This window comes from Tupaia chinensis, unplaced genomic scaffold (genome assembly GCF_000334495.1).
Source record: "Tupaia chinensis unplaced genomic scaffold, TupChi_1.0 Scaffold000004_1, whole genome shotgun sequence".
Lineage (NCBI taxonomy): Eukaryota > Metazoa > Chordata > Mammalia > Scandentia > Tupaiidae > Tupaia > Tupaia belangeri.
In genome coordinates, this window is record NW_006159432.1 from 846892 (window position 1) to 864789 (window position 17898).

Here is a 17898-nt window from a genome sequence, read left to right on the forward strand (position 1 = left end):
ATATACATTCAGTCCATCTGAAGCTGGATCCTGTATGGCTAACCATGGTTCAAATGTCCATCCCAGAGGTTAGAAAAACACTCTAGGCACATATATGGCATTGCCCCAAGTCCTAATGAGATGAAGAAATGGAGGGAAAAGGATTGTGACCATGTCCCATTGGCGGGGTGTGTGTGTGTTTTTTAAGATTTATTTATTTAATTTTATTTACCATCATCATTTAAAAAAAAAAAAAAAAACTAGAGAGAGAAAAAACACAAGAGAAAGTAAGAAAGCAAGATGCCAGGTCCAGGACTCAAACTGCAGTTGGCTATGTGGAAGTCCAGTGCTTTATTCACCATGCACCCTCCCAGCCCCTGGGAGGTGCTTTCTTTCTCTCTCACTGGTGCACCCATTCTCTGTCAATTAAAAAAAATTAAAAAGAAAAACAGCAACTAATCTCTCAAAAGAAGAGATGTCTAATTTCAAAAGAGTGAAATATGAAAAATACAAGGTCTTGGTATAACTCCAATATGTTTTACATATGTAACAAAATCATTATTTTACAATTGTTACCTTTATCTACCTCCAAAGACATGTGAACTATTCTTTTTTTTTAAATAATTATTTTATTTAACTTTATTTACTTATTTTAGTTTGACCAGAGAGGGACAGAGTATGGGGGAGAGAGAAAGGGAGAAAGCAGGCCAGTAGGTCCAGGACTTGAACCGTAGTCGGCCATGTGGGAGTCCAGTGCCCTTAGCTACCACACCACCTGCCAGCCCCCAATGTGAACTGTTCTTAATTGTATTATTTCCATCGAGTTAAAAACTGACAGTTGTGGCAGGCCTTATATTTTTATCACTTGAGAATCAACATTTATTGTGGTAATTTTTTCCTTAATGTCTGGATTTACTCCCAATGCCTAAGCTGCTGGGTAGGGAATTCATAGACTCAGGTGGACAGTCCTCGACGTGCTCCTGTAGGTTAACAGCAATTAGCGCATAAAAGCCATCAGGTAGTCACACACTCTGCACAGTTATCCCCCAGTTGCCTTCAGCTTCCCCTGACCTGAGTATACTTATCTGTGGTCAGAAACTACCTTTGGTAATAGACACCAAGTGTTTGTTCTGCCCAAACAGAAAATCAAGGTTCCAAATCTTTCTTTCTTTCTTTTTATTTTTTAATTTTAAACTTTCTACCTCTTCATGAACTTTTTCTTTCATGAAATGATTGATTAACAAGGAAATGATTTATAAAACACAATTCTGATTTTTGCAAACCCTATCTGCTTTTGTGGCAGCTTTGTCAAAGGGGCTTTTTCCAAAACGTGTGCTTACAGGAAGCAACCTTTTCTTCTGTTCCCGGTTAGTGAAGGGGAAAAATACGTGGGAACTACTTTGTCCACTGTATTGTGCCAGGCCCTCTGATGGCTGACATCATAGTAACTCAAGAGTGGCTTTCTGAGGTGACGAGAGCAGCATTTAGTCAAATGATCAAAACATTTATCTAAAACCAGGAATCATTTAAAAATGATATAAACCATCAAAATGGTTTTTTTTAAGTTTTTTTTTTTCTTAGAGATATAGAGAAAGACAAAGCACCCTTAACAGGGTCTCACACCAATATACTCTCAGCCCCATCCCACCAACATTCCCAGCTAATAGGACGAAGGCTTCTGCCTAGTGTGTGTGGTCAACTGTGCAACCAAACCTGCAATCCTCCACGTGAATCTAGCATCATTTGAGTACAGCATAACCACTGTACCACCAATCCAGCCCAAACTGTTGTATTTTAACATAAAACATTTGTAGACCAAGGTGCTATTCACCCAGTATACACTAGCATGGCTGTACAATTGTTTAAATTTGAGCATCCTTTCTGAAGGGACCGGCATTTGTTCTAATTGGTCAATATCAAAATCATAATGCTGGGACCAGCAGAAGGCATAACAATTACGTTGCTAGACTCCCATGTAGTCGACTGCTGTTCAAGGTCTGGACCCTCTGGCTTAAAACTCTTGCCAGGCGTGTGCCAGTGTGCCCTAAAAACTGAGAGGGGAATGGAGGAGAAGGGATTGCGATGTGGCCATCCCCTCTGGAGAGTGATTTCTCCCTTTCTGTCTATCTCTCTCTCTCTCTCTCCAGCAAGTGTACACGCCCTATAGCAAAAATCTCTCAAAAGATTCATAATGCTTATTAAAATATTTTAATAAAATATTCCCTCTCTATATACTTTTTTAATTGTCAGAGGGCACATGTGCTCCCCAGAGAGAGACAGAGAGAGAAAGGACTCCCCCCCCACCCATAGTGTGCTCATGCTGCAATCCCTTCTCCATTTCACATGCCTGTCATGTTTATCAAGCCGCAGGAGTTGGGATTCAAACCACAGTCAGCCATGTGAGATCTGACTTCCCTTAACCACCAGGCTAGGGTCATGTCCTAATCCCTCTATACTTATCAATCATTTGATCTCGGATCAAGGTAATTTCTTTCAATGTAGGTCTTCTGATAGGAATTCTGAATCTTTCTTATGTAAAATAGACCCATAATACATCATCCTACTTATCATTTCAAATTCTTTATTGTGAGATTAGAATTAAAATTACTTATAACACAGTATAGCCTTCCACAGTTTTGTTTTTTGGGTTTTTTTTTGGAGAGATTTTTACTGTAGGGCACGTGTGCTCGCCAGACAGAGAGAGACATAGAGACAGAAAGCGAGAAATCACCCCCCAGGGGGGATGGTCACGCCGCAATCCCTTCTCCTCCATTCTCCTCTCGGGATCTTGGGCACGCACTCACACGCGCCCGGCGTGAGTTTTAAGCCACCGGGTCCGGGACGTGAACCACGGTCGACTATGTGGGAGTCCAGCGACATAGCCATTACGCTAACTGCTGGTTACCACGCCTTCCACAGTTTTAAGATTACCCCTTCCTCAATCATCTGGACTATTTCACCTACACCTCACTTAATGGCAGTTCCTAAATCTTACTATATTGAGTCTTGATAAGCATTCAAGCTATTTTTATAAGCTCAACAACTTTCTTTTCCTACTCAAATTTATCTTCCATGGGATTATATAATATCTAGTTAAGTGATGTAATTATAAGAACTAGCTCACCTGTCATAAAATGGTGGTAAATTAATACAATTGATTCTGATAAACATTATTCAAGGGGTGAGAATGAGAGTTTGAAAGCACCTAGACTAGAACACAGCCTACTATCACACAGAGATATATTCAACCAGAGCATTGGCATTAAGTAAAAATACTGGTATTCTCTCATTTTTTGACCCACAAAACCAGCCTTGGGATATGGTTCCACCAGGATGTTTCACAGAGTAATGGAAAGCTAGTCTGGGGAGTTAAAGTGCAGATCAACTAAGGAAGCTTCTATTTTCATATTCCAAGAACAGAGCTGCTTTCAACACTGCTTCCTCTTTAAAGTTTTCAGCTGCACTTATTAATGGTGCTTGTTCTCCTGCCAAGCATTTCACAAAAAGCTTTCCTCTAACCTCAAAAGAAGAGTTCCAAAAAATTTTTAAAAAGAAAAAGCTATGGTCGAATAACTTAGGGAAATACCACATTCCAAACCAATCTACGCAATTCATAATACTCATTAGCATATTAAAGGCTCTGAGAAGTCCTGTAATTTCTTTGTTTAGCTTCGTTTACCTCGGGGTTTCATGAAGTTATGACAAAAGTAGGCCATTTCGTGTAACATCTAATCCTGAAGAGCTAATGTTTAATGAAATAAGCAGAGTTTGGTAAACACTCTCCAACCCACATTAACGAAAGTATTCTTCTGACTTTGTAGTAGATTAAATAAATACCATCTTAATGTCTGTTAGAAACAGCACAATTTGTGCAGGTGTCTCAAAGCACTATACAAATCTCATTGCGTGGTAATGTTCCCCTGTTGTACAAATAGAGAAACAAAGGCACAAAGAAGCATTGGGTTGCTTGCCAGAATACACACAAGATTGGGACAAACAAATCAAAGCCCACATGTCCTAACAATGATTTCTAAGCTGTGTTTACAAACAGAACCAAATTGCAAATTTTAGCCACTGGCCTGGAGTATCTATAAATAAAGAACTCACATGAGAAGTATACTCTTTAAACTAGAAATAAGGGATGAAACTTTGAAGCTGGTGAAGAAGGTAACACTGATTTATCTGTTTGATTGCTGGTGATTTTCATCAATAATTAAGAGCTTAGAATCTGTAAATCTCCAACAACCAGAGGGATTCAAGTATCTGCTGGCTTAACTCAGAGTTCATTGAAAAAAAAAAAAAGACTTGAATATATGGCTCTCGTTTGGCAAGATTCCGACCTTGAGAGAATGAATCTTAGTCATTTATAAGGTTAAATAGATTTATGTGTTCTGAAGCTTGTCAGGGTAATGGGTGTTTCCCAGCATTTTAGAATTGCATGCTATACGTGACATACTAATAACTGTTAGAGAATACCAGCCCACCCCTTCTGCCATGGGTAAGGGGCAGAGAGTGGTGATGTGAGACACACAATCAGATTTATAGACATCCTTGTTCCACAAGCCTTATCTCTGAATACGTACCCAACACCACAGGGCCCCATTGTCTCTGTCACAAACAATGTCTGTTATTTCAGAATACTGCAATGCTTTACCTCAAGGCCAAGCAAGAGTTGTCAAATAAAGATGAAGAGCCTCTTAGAAAAAAAAAAAATGCTTTTAAAATGTTTACCTTCTCATACCTAATGGTTTTAGATCATATCTTATTAGCCTAGGAGACCATTACATAAAGTACAATTAAGATCTCCTTGACATTTTCTAGGAGTTCCAATTCAGCTTTGCTAATAGTTGTAACTTCATTGCGCTCTTTTTTTCTTTTTCTTTCTTAATATAATATCACACAGTGTTGAAAATGCAATTTACAATAATGTGGTCTACCCAGGGTGCAGTTGCAATAATTACATAGAATGTCAACAGCCTCTCAAGCTGGGCCCTGCATTGATTGCTTTTTTGTGACATTCTCATTCAGGCAACTTGTTGGAATTCCACCTGTACGTGAGGGTTCCTGTCTCTCCAAACCTGCCCCCAAACCTCTCCAAATTGCAGGTTTGATCCCTTCTATGGAGTTTAATATTTTCAAGATTCTAGAAAGAAATGAAAGCTAGACCTACAAATACCAGAGTAAGATCATTGTTCCCATGGCCAGCATCCCACCCATATTGTCAGCAACTTTCGTTCAAGAAACATCTATTGAGCATCTACTATATATTCAGTCCTTTCCTAGGCACTAAGGACACAAAGTTGAAAACATTCTGTTGCTATCATTCTCGTTTGTTTGGAGAGATTTTTGCTATAGGGCACATGTGCTTGCCGAAGAGACAGAGAAAGAGAAACAGAAAGCAAGAAATCAACGCCCCCCCACCACCACCACCAAAGGGGCATGGCCATGCTGTAATCCCTTCTCCTCCATTCTCCTCTTGGGATTTGGGGTACTCATGCACATAGGCCCAAAGTGAATTTCAAGGTGCTGGATCAAGGACTCACACCCGGCCGACCACATTGGAGTCCAACACCTTAAGCACAACATCACCTATGGGCCCCTCTTGCTATCACTCATCTGTGTTGAATAGGAGAGTTCAGAAACATCTTTCTACTCACAGAAGAATTTCTTCATAGAAAAGAAATATCACAGGAGTTAAAACTTGAGCAATAGTGTTCTATTCTGTGTCTTTTTTTTTTTATTTGTACTTTTCTTTTGTGGGTTTATGCTATCCAGACTTCTCATTATCAAAAAGCTTGGTGCTATTCTTCATTTGATAAATAATAGCTAGTAGTTATGTACTGCCAGCTCTAACCTGTGACATCTTTGAGATGCCAACTCATGTAGTTCTCACAATAAACCCATATGGCAGATATTCACGTATTTATCGTCTTCATTTTATGTATAAGGAAACTGAGGCACAGAGATTAAATGTCACAGGGCTAGAGAGTGGAGAATCTGAAGTTTGGATCTTGATTATTTGCAGGCAGCATCTGACCTTGCTCTGTCATTAGGAAGGAAGTCCTGATAAAGAATCGCTATGGTAAATTAAACAATATAGTCCCCAGAAGATGACTAATGCATGTCATAAAACCAGAATGGCTGAAAATAAAGAGGAAGACAGAACAAAGACTTTTCCCTTAGCTATGCCTGCTTAAGTACCTACGGCACCAATTTCTTGGTAAAGAGGCATAGGAGTTAAAATCAGAATAGCCCTATATGTGATTTATAATTTGTTTTAAATATACCTAAGCTTAGGTGTAACTATGTTGATAAAGGGAAAGGGGTATTACCAATTGAACTAACCAATTTTATTTGATCATAAAGTCCTAAAATAAAGGAATGTCTTCTGGTATTATGAAAGCAGGTATAACCACATGACAGCTGCTGCCCAGGCTCGGGTGCAGGATGTGGGTAGACCAGGAAAACTATGGCTCTTGCAGGAATTGATTGAATAGGTTCCTTCACTTTATATGTATATTATTTATTTTTAGAGAAATATTTTTGTTATAGGTATAGGGACTTGCTAACGAGACAGAGACAGAAAGTGAGAAATCACACACACACACACACACACACACACACAAGGCAATGGCCACACCGCAATCCCTCGCACATGTGCCCGCTCTCAGGATTTTGGGTATGCACGCACATGTGCCCAGCGTGCCCGGTGTGAGGTTTTTTGTTTGTTTGTTTGTTTTTGGAGAGGTTTTTGCTATAGGGCGGGTGCACTCACCAGACAGACAGAGAGACAGAAAGCGAGAAATCACCCCGTACGGTGAGATGGCCACGTCGCAATCCCTTCTCCTCCATTCTCCTCTCGGGATCTTGGACACAGATGCACAAGCGCCCAGCGTGAGTATTAAGTCACTGGGTCCAGGACTCAAACCGTGGTCGACAACAAGGGAGTCCAGCGACATAGCCATTACGTTAACTGCTGGTCCCCTTTGTTTTTTTTGAGAGGCTTTTCCTATAGGGCACATGAGAGAGAGAGAGAGACAGAGAGACAGAAAGCAAGAAATCACACCTACAGGAGGGGAGGGAGATCGCAATTTCTTCTCCTCCATTCTCCTCTCAGGATCTTGGACACACACGCACACATGCCTGGTATGACCTTAAGCCACCAGGTCGGGGACTAGAACCATGGTCGACTCCATGTAAGTCCAGCAACATAGCCATTACACCAACTGCTGGTCCTGCCAGGTGTGAGTTTTAAGCCACCAAATCTGGGACTCAAACTGCAATTGACTACGTGGTAGTCCAACGATGTAACTATTGCGCCACCTGCTGGTCCCATGTACATTATTTTGATAATAAATTAAAAGTAGGAAGCCAAAAGAGGGTCTAAATTGCATTTCGTTCTCCTTGTAGACTAAGGAGAGGCTGCACCTTTAGAAATAAATGCCTACCAGCAGTGATTTCTCAGACACTCTTTTATTTTTCCGCCTATTCAGAATTTAGGAAGGAGTGAGGAGGCAAGCAGGTGAACTGCTGGGTTAACACTAGATCTCGTAAAGTGCTAAATTAGACATTGGGAAGTGTCCAACCATTGATCGCAGAGATGCCCTTCCTGTTATCCAAGAAGCACAGTCATTCTCAAGGCTGGGATTCCTGGGGTTAGGTTTTCTTTACAGTATCGATCATATTTTTAACTTGCTTGACTGGTTAAAAAACAGGTTTGGTCCTGTTACCAGATTTCTTCAGGGTTCAAATGTGAAAAGAATTGTAAAATAGTTGTGCTCTCTTGAACAAGTTCTTATTTAATTCTCATTGTCTTCAAATAGAATTTATGATATGCCATTTATTTATTTTTTTGTTTTGTTTTGCTTTTTAGGTTTTGCTTGGTGGAAAGAGAGAGTGAGAGGGGAAAGTGAAAAATCCCCCTGCAGGGGGGATGACCACTCTGCAATCCTTTCTCCTCCTTTCTATCCTGGGATTTAGGGCACACACGCAGGCAGTTTCAAGTTGCCGGTTTCCAGGACTCCAACTGCAATCTGCCATGTGGGTGCCCAGTGCCTTTACCACCATGCCACCTGCTGGCCCCACCATCCACGTTCTTTTTAAGGTACTTTAATTATCCTTTCTTCTGATGACAAATCCATTTGAGACTGGCTGAAATATACTCTAACTCTAATTTCTGATTCCTCTAGACCACGAAGTTAGACTTTTTTTTTATCAGACTTTAAATACTGACATGCTGTAAGTTATTGATTATAAAACTTCTGTACATCTTTATAATTTTATTGGCTTAAAAACCTCAGTAATGCTCTATTAATATATGTGAAAGAATTGTGGATACACAGTGAAGCAAAATTTGTTTGAGAAACTTCTTTTTGACCATATATTTTTATGAGGCTTCTTTTTGGTTCCTTTATTTAGCTACAGCTGCTTTACAATTTCAGATATATGCTGAACACTGGACTTATAAAATTTTACTGCAACTGTCTAAACCTTCCATATGTTGATATAACATGGATATATTTGTGGTATTGAAAAGAATGAAATGTAGGGATTCATTACAGATGAAACAAAAAGGAAAACACTGCCTTCCAATATTTATTCAGGTGAGACGAATAATAGACTAAGCTGCAAACAATACAGTATGTGGATAGATAAAATAACTATAAGAAATTACGATGTCATGGCATTGCTGAAATGTGCTATAACGCCATTCATGACAATAATATAACAATAAATAGATACAGGTTTTCCAAAAAAACAAATCTTTTACTGTATATCAACTTTCATTATTTTTAAAAAAATTTGTTGACCTATACAATTAAGACCTATGCATTGGGGCCAGCAGGTGGCATGGTAGTTAAGGTGTTAGACCCCCAGATGGTGGACTGTGGTTTGAGTCCTGAACTTGGCAGTTTGCTTTCTCACCTTCTCTCTCTCTCTGGTAAGCACATGTGCCCTATAGTAAATTAATAATAATAATAATAACTAAAATTAAATAAAAAGAGCTGTGCATTTTATTGTATATTATTTCTCAAAAGTTATACATTATTAAGAAACTCATGAAATGGTAGGTAGAAGTACATTGATGAGCATTTTAGTGAAGTTCTTTATTTTTTAAAGATATTATCTCCCCTGAAAAATAAGCATTGTTTCATACAATCCTCAAAGCAACCTTCTGTTTGGCTGGTACTTTTTGTTAAGCCTATTTTAGCAAATTGAGTCTTAGAAGGGTAAGGGTTGTCCAAATTTGTGGGCTGGTGACCTGCAGAGCTAGATCTTTTAACTATGTTCTACTTTCCAAAGGTTTTCCACTCCCTCTTCTTCCTGCAAAAGGAGCCATGTTTTCCCTTGCAGGCCTGAAGGGAGAGCCAAGGTATTGGCATTCTGAGATGCACTCATTCACTTGCTACTGTGTTGTTCTTTTGTGATTCCTACTGTCACATCTGCTCTTTGAAGAATCTCTTTTGTATTTCCTGTGTGATCTCTCTCTCTTCTCGCTCTCTTTCTCCAGCAAAATGATTTATGTAATAAAACATTCAAGGAACTGATTTTTGTGGAGGGGTTTTTGCTTTAGGGTGTGTGTGCTCACCAGAAAGACAGAGAGAGACATAGAGACAGAAAGCGAGAAATCACCCTCCAGGGGGATGGCCACGCCATTATCCCTTCTCCTCCGTTCTCCTCTCGGGATCTTGGGTACGCACGTGGTGTGAGTTTAAGCCACGTACACACACCTGGCATGAGTTTAAGCCCGGCGTACAGTTTAAGCCACCAGGTCTGGGACTCAAACCACGGTTGACTACATGGGAGTCCAGCAACATAGGTATTACACCAACTGCTGGTCCCCAAGGAAAGGATTTTTAAAAGGAGACAACAACATCAATTGTTGGCAGAAAGCTACCTTCTGCCCATAGTCTTAGCAGGGCATTTAGAGGTTCCTAGACGACTTCATTGCCTCAGATCCTGTCCAAAGAGGGCCAAAGATCTGGCTGAAGTGGGATAGTTCCATACGTTAGAGGAGAATGAAAAACACTGGTTCTCTGGGTCCATCTCTCACTTTGAAGTCTTGCCAACTTAGCTAACTTTTCTATCTAAGAATAAGTTTCCGAAGAAAGATTCACCATATTGTTTCTGTTCAGAGTGTTATACTAGAAAACAGTTTTATTCATGATTCTAAAACTGTTTGAATTTTTACTCTGGGCCAGGTGCTTTGCATCGTCTATTGTACTCTAACTCTTCAAACCACTCAGCAAGACAGGTACTATTTTCCCCATTTTGTGGAAGAGAAAATGGAGTGCAGAAGGGTAAAGCATTCTTGCCAAACTACTGTGTCATGGCTCAGATGGGATTATTGATCCATCTAGTTCCAGAGACTAGATTCCTTCCACTAAAGCCATATTGTTTCACTTCAGCTGCTGCAGAAGGGGGCGGCCAGGTTAGCAGTGTTGAGATGAAAGGAAAAAATTCTCTATTCATGACACTTCCCGCATTACCTGCCTGGCTTCCCTGTGCCCAAGTATCTGATCCATTCTCTCTGGCTTTTGAAGAACCTGATCCTGAAAGACATGAACATTGTAGACAAACCTAAGCAAAGAGACACTCCCAGAGGCTCTGCCCATGAATTATCTGCTCATGAAGCAGAAAAATGGCCTTCTTTTCTTTCTTTCTTTTTTTTTTTTGGAGAGGTTTTCGCTATAGGGTGCGTGCGCTCACCAGACAGACAGAAACAGAGAGACAAAAAGCGAGAAATCACCCCCCAGGGGGGATGGTCACGCCGTAATCTCTTCTCCTTCATTCTCCTCTCGGGATCTTGGGCACGCACGCGCACGTGCCTGGCGTGAGTTCCAAGCCACCGGGTCCGGGACGTGAACTGCGGTTGACTACGTGGGAGTCTAGCAACATAGCCATTACGCTAACTGCTGGTTCCCAGGGCCTTCTTTTCTGTCTACATTTGAGTCTCATTTTGCTGGAGGATGATCTGCATTCCCGGGGCTGGTTACCCTCTGGTAGAGTGACTCTTGTGAGGTTCACCATGGCAGCACAGAGAATTCGGAATCCCTAGGGTGGTTTCACCTGTGCCCATTCAGTTGTCCCTCTCTTTTGTCACATGATAGCCAGTTTTGTTTTCTTTTTTTTCCCTCTGCTGCTCTGGATCCCTGTAGAGATATCCTTTGATGCTACTGCTGCCAACCACATCAGGGATGTTGCCAGTGCTCCCAGAAAGGTTCCTCACTGGTGCCCACTGATCATGCCCACACTGCAGCTACTGCTGCCCTAAGTGTCCTTCCCAAAGCTCCTAATGTACAGGACAACGGTTTCTGTGGAAGGCTGGAAGCATGGTGCAGAGGTCTCAGCAAAGTCTTCCATCGTCAATGCTGCTCGAACAGAGCTGCCACTTTGCACCCAACATCCAGGCAAATTTTACTGAATCCACTTTCTTTTTGTATTTGTTTTCTTTATTATTTTTATTGCCATACTGTGCCATTTGGCCAAGGACTCTTTTTTTTTTTTTTTGGGAGAGGTTTTTTTGCTATAGGGCGTGTGCGCTCACCAGACAGACAGAGAGAGACATAGAGACAGAAAGCGAGAAATCACCCCCCAGGGGGGATGGTCATGCCGCAATCCCTTCTCCTCCATTCTTCTCTCGGGATCTTGGGCACGCACGCACACGCGCCCGGCATGAGTTTTAAGCCACCGGGTCCGGGATGCAAACCACGGTCGACTACGTAGGAGTCCAGCGACATAGCCATTACGCTAACTGCTGGTTCCCTGGCCAAGGACTCTTTAGGAGCTAAGCCAAATACCCGAGTGGCAGGTCTGGTAATGATTCTATCTCTGTTCTATCCCCAAATCAGCTTTGTACCCTCAAATCATGCTCTATTATTTAGGAAGAAGCTCTTCATAGGCTTCCTCTTCCTTCACTCAGCCATAAAGGATTCACCTCCATTATCTTACAGACCTGTCTATAGTTACTGAATCCTAAGTGCAATCATCACTGAAGACTATATATATACACACACACATATATATATACAAGGTTAATTATATTTCATATGTCTGTTAGGTAGTCAATAGTTATCAATATCTTTTTTATCTTTTATAATGAAATAATAATAGCTACTATTATTTATCCTCTCCCATATACAAGGCACTGTGGTACGTGCTTTATAAACATCGTATCTTTAATACTGTCAGTAACTATTTCCAGGTAGGAAATACTTTTGTTGCCCACCTTTTACAGATGAAGAAACTGATGTCTGAGAGATTAAATACCTGCCCAAGATCACATACTGAGAATAACAGCTCAGTTTCTAACTCTAGCTCTCTGCCTCCAAAAGCTGTGGTGTGAAGCATAGCCCTCTTCTATGCTCCTGAAAGCATGCGTGCTATTACAGCGACCCATGACGTCGACAAGGGGAATCTCTAGATTGTGTAATTCTACTTTCAACTTTGCTTTGAAGTCGGCATCATTGTGCCTAATTACATTTTTTCCCAGCCTTCAGTCTCTCTCACATTGTATCTCAACCTAGGTTCTTTGGCCGAACACAGTTATGCTAGAGACTTTTTTCACAAGGAAGCTCACACAGTAAAATCATATAAGAAGATGTGGTCTTTCCAGACTTTTGGTTCCAGTTTGTCACTCTCTTGGTTAAAGATCCTGGAAACTGCTCTCTCAGCAGAGAGGGAATTGCTCTTTTATGAATCACAGGCAAGGGTTAGCCTCATAGCCTAGTGGTTAAGGAAGCTGGATCCTACATGGCTGACTACATTACAAATCCTACCCAGGCTGCTTGAAAAGCACGCCAGGAGTATACGTGTGTACTCCTTAAATCTTGGCACGTTGGAGAAAGGGAGGAAAAGGGATAGCATTGTGACCATCCGTCCCCCTCGCAAAATGCCCCATTAGTGGATGCTTTCTTTCTCCCTTTCTCCTTCCTTCTGTCTCTGGCGCATGCACATGCTTTCTGGAAATTTGAAGGACAAACACACACACATACACACACACACACACACACACACACACACAGAAATTCAGGCAAATAGTCAAGCATTATTTCTCTTTAAACTACTAGTAGAATCCCAGGACAAACAGAACTGTTTTGCTGTGGAGCTCATGGGGGAATTCGACTTGGAGGGATTCCTGCCTCCGGTCATTTGAGGGACACTGCTGCCCCCTTTAACCTGTGCCTGAGACGGGAAGTGCCACAGCTCCATGGCTCCACTGCCCCGGCCTGCAAATCTTCTGGCTCTTTTTCTGTGTGAATCATTCACCTCAAGGATTTCTTAAAGAGTATTTATTCCCGAAATAGAGATGTGGAAGTCAGACTTTACCACTGGGCAATAATTCCATCTCCTGTAACGTGCCCATAGGAGTAAATCTGATCAATGTGACCGTTGTTGAAATTATACAAGTGAACCAACTATAGAGTAGAATTTCCCCCTGGGCTCCCTCCGTCTTGTTTTCATGTACTTTGTAACCTGAGGAGAAGTTTCCATGAGGAAGCAGAGTTTATGTTGAAGTTCCTGAGTGATGTATGGAAGATCTGAAACATAGAAGCTGCCTTTAGACTTTTAGAAAGAATGGAACTCTGTTGTGTCCACGACTGACCTGTGCAAGTAGAAAATGTCTTCTGTGCAGAGCATTGGCAAGGTCTGTTCCCTCAGGTGAGCATCTTACAAGATGCCCACTGTCCTCCATTCTGACCTCCCCACGGCAATAGAGCTACCCAAATAGCCTTGCCCGTGAGTGACTTTTCGTGGGCAATGACGCTCATTCATGATTGTGTGGGCAGCACATTCTGCTTTACTTCGGAAAAAAAACTTCCTACAATATTGATGCCTGCCTCACTAGAAGCTGTCCTTACACACATGTAACACAATGAAGAATCAAGTTAAATATCTTGTGATTTTGGATAGTGTCTCCATTTAACACATGAAACTCAATGAAGAATCGAGTTACATATCTTGTGATTTTGGATAGTGTCTCCATTTCAAAACAAAAGCTTTTTATTTTTTTTCCTCGAGTAATTCCTTTTAAACCATGTAACTTTGCATTTAGAGTCAAACCTGAGATTGAAATAGTTGAAGCTTCTTTTCTCAATTTCATTTTTGTACAAGATTGCTTTCTTAATCTTCCCTATTTTAATTTTATTATGGAAATTGGTATAATCATGTGTTTCTGAAACACACCATTTAATAGAATTGAATCAAGAAGAAAAATAGTTCACCCTGCGGTTTTTGACACTTGATAGATGATGTTTATATTTACTTAACTTTCTAAGAGAATTACCTGAAATCTAACTCAAGATCTCATTTTGAGGTTCTTGCTGAGGGTGCTAGTGCTTATAGCCACAGAATGCATTGAATTCCATTTAATCTTCATCTCTGGGGACAACTCAGTTCCTACTAGAGGAGACATTTTGATTATCAGCAGAATCTAGTTAGATAGATATCAGGAACAACTCCTTGATCATTGCATCCATTTATGGACTTGTTTCTTGTCTAACATACAAGGTTAATTTGCATCAATGATACCTGGAGGGCACTGCTAAAGTGGGATACTGAACTCCCTGTTTGTCTTGAATAAGCATCATGTGTTGGGTTCAGTCCCTGACATGGGAAAATCAAACTTAGCTGAATGAGTAGATAAAGGTCAAAACCATGTAGAGGAATAATTGCTAATTCCTGTAACTTGTTAGATTTTTCCCGTTGACATTTTTATTCTCAGACAAGTTGTTGTGTCTTTAAACGGTGACTGTTGTTCCCTGTGGTGGGGAATAATTCTATAGCAACACTAGAAATACGAAGCACTAGCTCACAGTACTGGGTGCACCAGTGCTACATGCTTTACGTGCAAACTCTCATCACATCCTGCCACCCACCATACCAAGGTGAAGTAAGATCTATTCATTGTTTATTTTTTATTGTGAGGGAGTGTGTATGGTCACCAGAGAGAAAGAGACAGGGAAGGGAGAGAGAAAGAGAAAAGGAAAGAGAGAAAGCACCTGCAACGGGCATGGTCACACTGCAGTCCCTTCTCTATTTCCCCATCCTGTCAGGATTTGGGGCACATATGCGTATGCACCAGCATGTTGTTCAAGCAGCTGGGTTCAACATTCGAACCATGTAGTTGGCTATGTGTGATCTTCTTCCCTTAATCACTGGGCTATGTGCATGTTCCAAGGTAAGTTCTGTTACTAATCTCATTGATAGATGAGGAGTTTGAGTGACTTATTTTTTAAAAAATTATTTTTTTAACTTTATTTATTTATTTAAATTTGAGCAGAGAGGGACAGAGAGAGAAAGTAAGAAAGCAAGTCACCAGATCCGGGACTCAAAACACAGTCAGCCATGTGGGAGTCCAACTCCCTTAACCACCACACCACCTGTAGGAGCACATTTTTATTTAGTTTTTGAGTATTGTCAAATTTGGCTGATAAGAAAGGTGGACCAGAAGGGAAACTGACATGTTGGCAGTCCTAGTATATGCTTAATGCATTATACACATTGATTAATTTAAACCAAAGAATACCTACAGGAAGGAGTTCCTGTTTAGTTTAGGCAGGAGGATTAGGATCTTGTGGAATAAAATAATTTCCTAAATATACTTAGCTAGAAAATGAAAATAATGAGAAATCCACGACTCTAGAATCTGCCTATTGAGGATACATGAAGGACCCAAGTGGTAGCCCCCAAGTCCCTGTACGCAATATCACCTTAACCATAAAGTGAAGGAAAAAGTCCCTGGTAAAATGAATGTGGAGAACCAGGGTTGTTCCTGATTTCTATAGACATGGTCTGTGCTTCTGATCATCAATTTCTTCTCTGTTTGGAACTGGCAATATGCTAAGTGCGGAGTTTTACGATGTATTTCTGTATCTATGATATCTTTATCTATCTTGTCTTCTTATACATGCTCAGGGAGGTTAGGGACTGTGATTTATTATGCATTAAGGAAGCTAGTCCATTGTGGGTGCAAAAAGAATGCACATGCATTTTCTCGTGTATATTTTATCTATCCAGGAAACAAGAACCTGGTTTTGAAGGGAATGATATTATTTACAAAGAAACCATATATTAAATTTCCCTGAGGGGTATTTTTGATAACAAAAAGCACTCCAGATCTGGGCACACAGCCCTGGTGATGCAGAAAAAGAAAGTCAATCTTGCTATAAGTTGTAATAAATATTGAACAAAAATAAAATGTCCAAGTAGCAACTTCTTAACAACTTGCAAAATATAGGAAAAACTTTACTAATTTCCTAGAAGGAAAAGTTCAAGGATTTAGGAAAAGAATTAATATACTCTTTTGGGGAACCAGCAGTTAGCGTAATGGCTATGTCGCTGGACTCCCACGTAGCCGACCGCGGTTCACGTCCCAGACCTGGTGGCTTAAAACTCACGCCGGGCGCGTGTGCGTGCATGCTCAAGATCCCGAGAGGAGAATGGAGGAGAAGGGGTTGCGGCGTGACCATCCCCCCTGGGGGGTGATTTCTCGCTTTCTGTCTCTCCGTCTCTCTCTCTCTGTCTGGCGAGCGCACACGCCCTATAGCGAAAACCTCTTTTGAATGTCTTTTAAATCAAGAATTTCTATTGAAATGGAACAAAATAATCCAGAAAAGTTGCATAGTAATGGCAAAATAATAATAATAATAATAATTAATTGCCAGATGGTGTGTGCACTCACCAGAAAGAGAGAGAGAGATAGAGAAAGAGAAAAAAAAGCACCCTCTCCCCTCCATGGGGTATGGTCACATTACCATCCCTTCACTATTTCTCCATCCTATTAGATTTGGGGCATGCACACATATGTGCCTGACATATTTCATTTTTTTTTTTTTTGAGAGGTTTTTGCTATAGGGCACGTGCGCTCGCCAGACAGAGAGAGAGAGTGACAGAAAGCAAGAAATCATCCCCCAGGGGGGATGGCCACTCCACAATCCCTTCTCCTCCGTTCTCCTCTTGGGATCTTGGGCACGCACGCACACGCACCCGGCGTGAGTTTTAAGCCACTAGGTCCGGGACGCAAACTGCGGTCAACTACATGGGAGTTCAGCGACATAGCCATTATACTACCTGCTGGTCCTGTGCCTGACATATTTCTGAAGCTGACAGGATCGAGATTCAAGCCACAGTTGGCCATGTGGGATTTCACTCCTGTAACCAGGAGGCTACAGGGCCAGCCCGAAGCAAAACATTTTTTCGATTCACAAATTTCCTTATATATATAAGGGGTCAAACAATGCCCCACTCATTATATAATAATAGCCAGCACATCTTGTTGCTAAGAGGGTCAAGGTAGGGTAATAAAAGTCATACCAATTTCATGTTTCTTTTTTAATTTGCCAGGGAATGTGTGTGCCCACCAAAGAAAGAGAGAGAAGGAAAGTGAGAAAACATGCTACATGGAGGTGGTCACACCACAATCTCTTCTCTTCCATTTCTTCTTCAAGGATTTTGGGCACGTACACACACACACACACACACACACACACACTTCTGCCATGGTTTTTAAGCCACTGGGTCTAGGTTAACCATGCTGTTAGCCATCAGAATCCAGCTACCTTAATCACTATACCCCCCACTGGTCCCAATTTCATATTTTCAGAACTTAAAGGAAAAGGAAAAGTGTCCAGGAACTGAGGCCCAGATAAGCCTGAATCATTTTTGAAATAGTGACTCAGTCCTTCTGTGAAATACTCCTTGGAGTAACAGGTAATATCAGTAGCAAACTAGTGTTAATACCCCCTGCTTGCTGAAGTTTAGCAACCACTTGCTTGTTAAATCCTGTCCTACATGAAGCTGTGCAACTTTCTGTAACAAAAATGGTTTCAATGTCTAGGCACATGCCCAGTAAAAGCAAATCAAAAACATACTGCATGCAACAGATAGGAAACCCATTTTTTTAAGTTTTCAGATTTT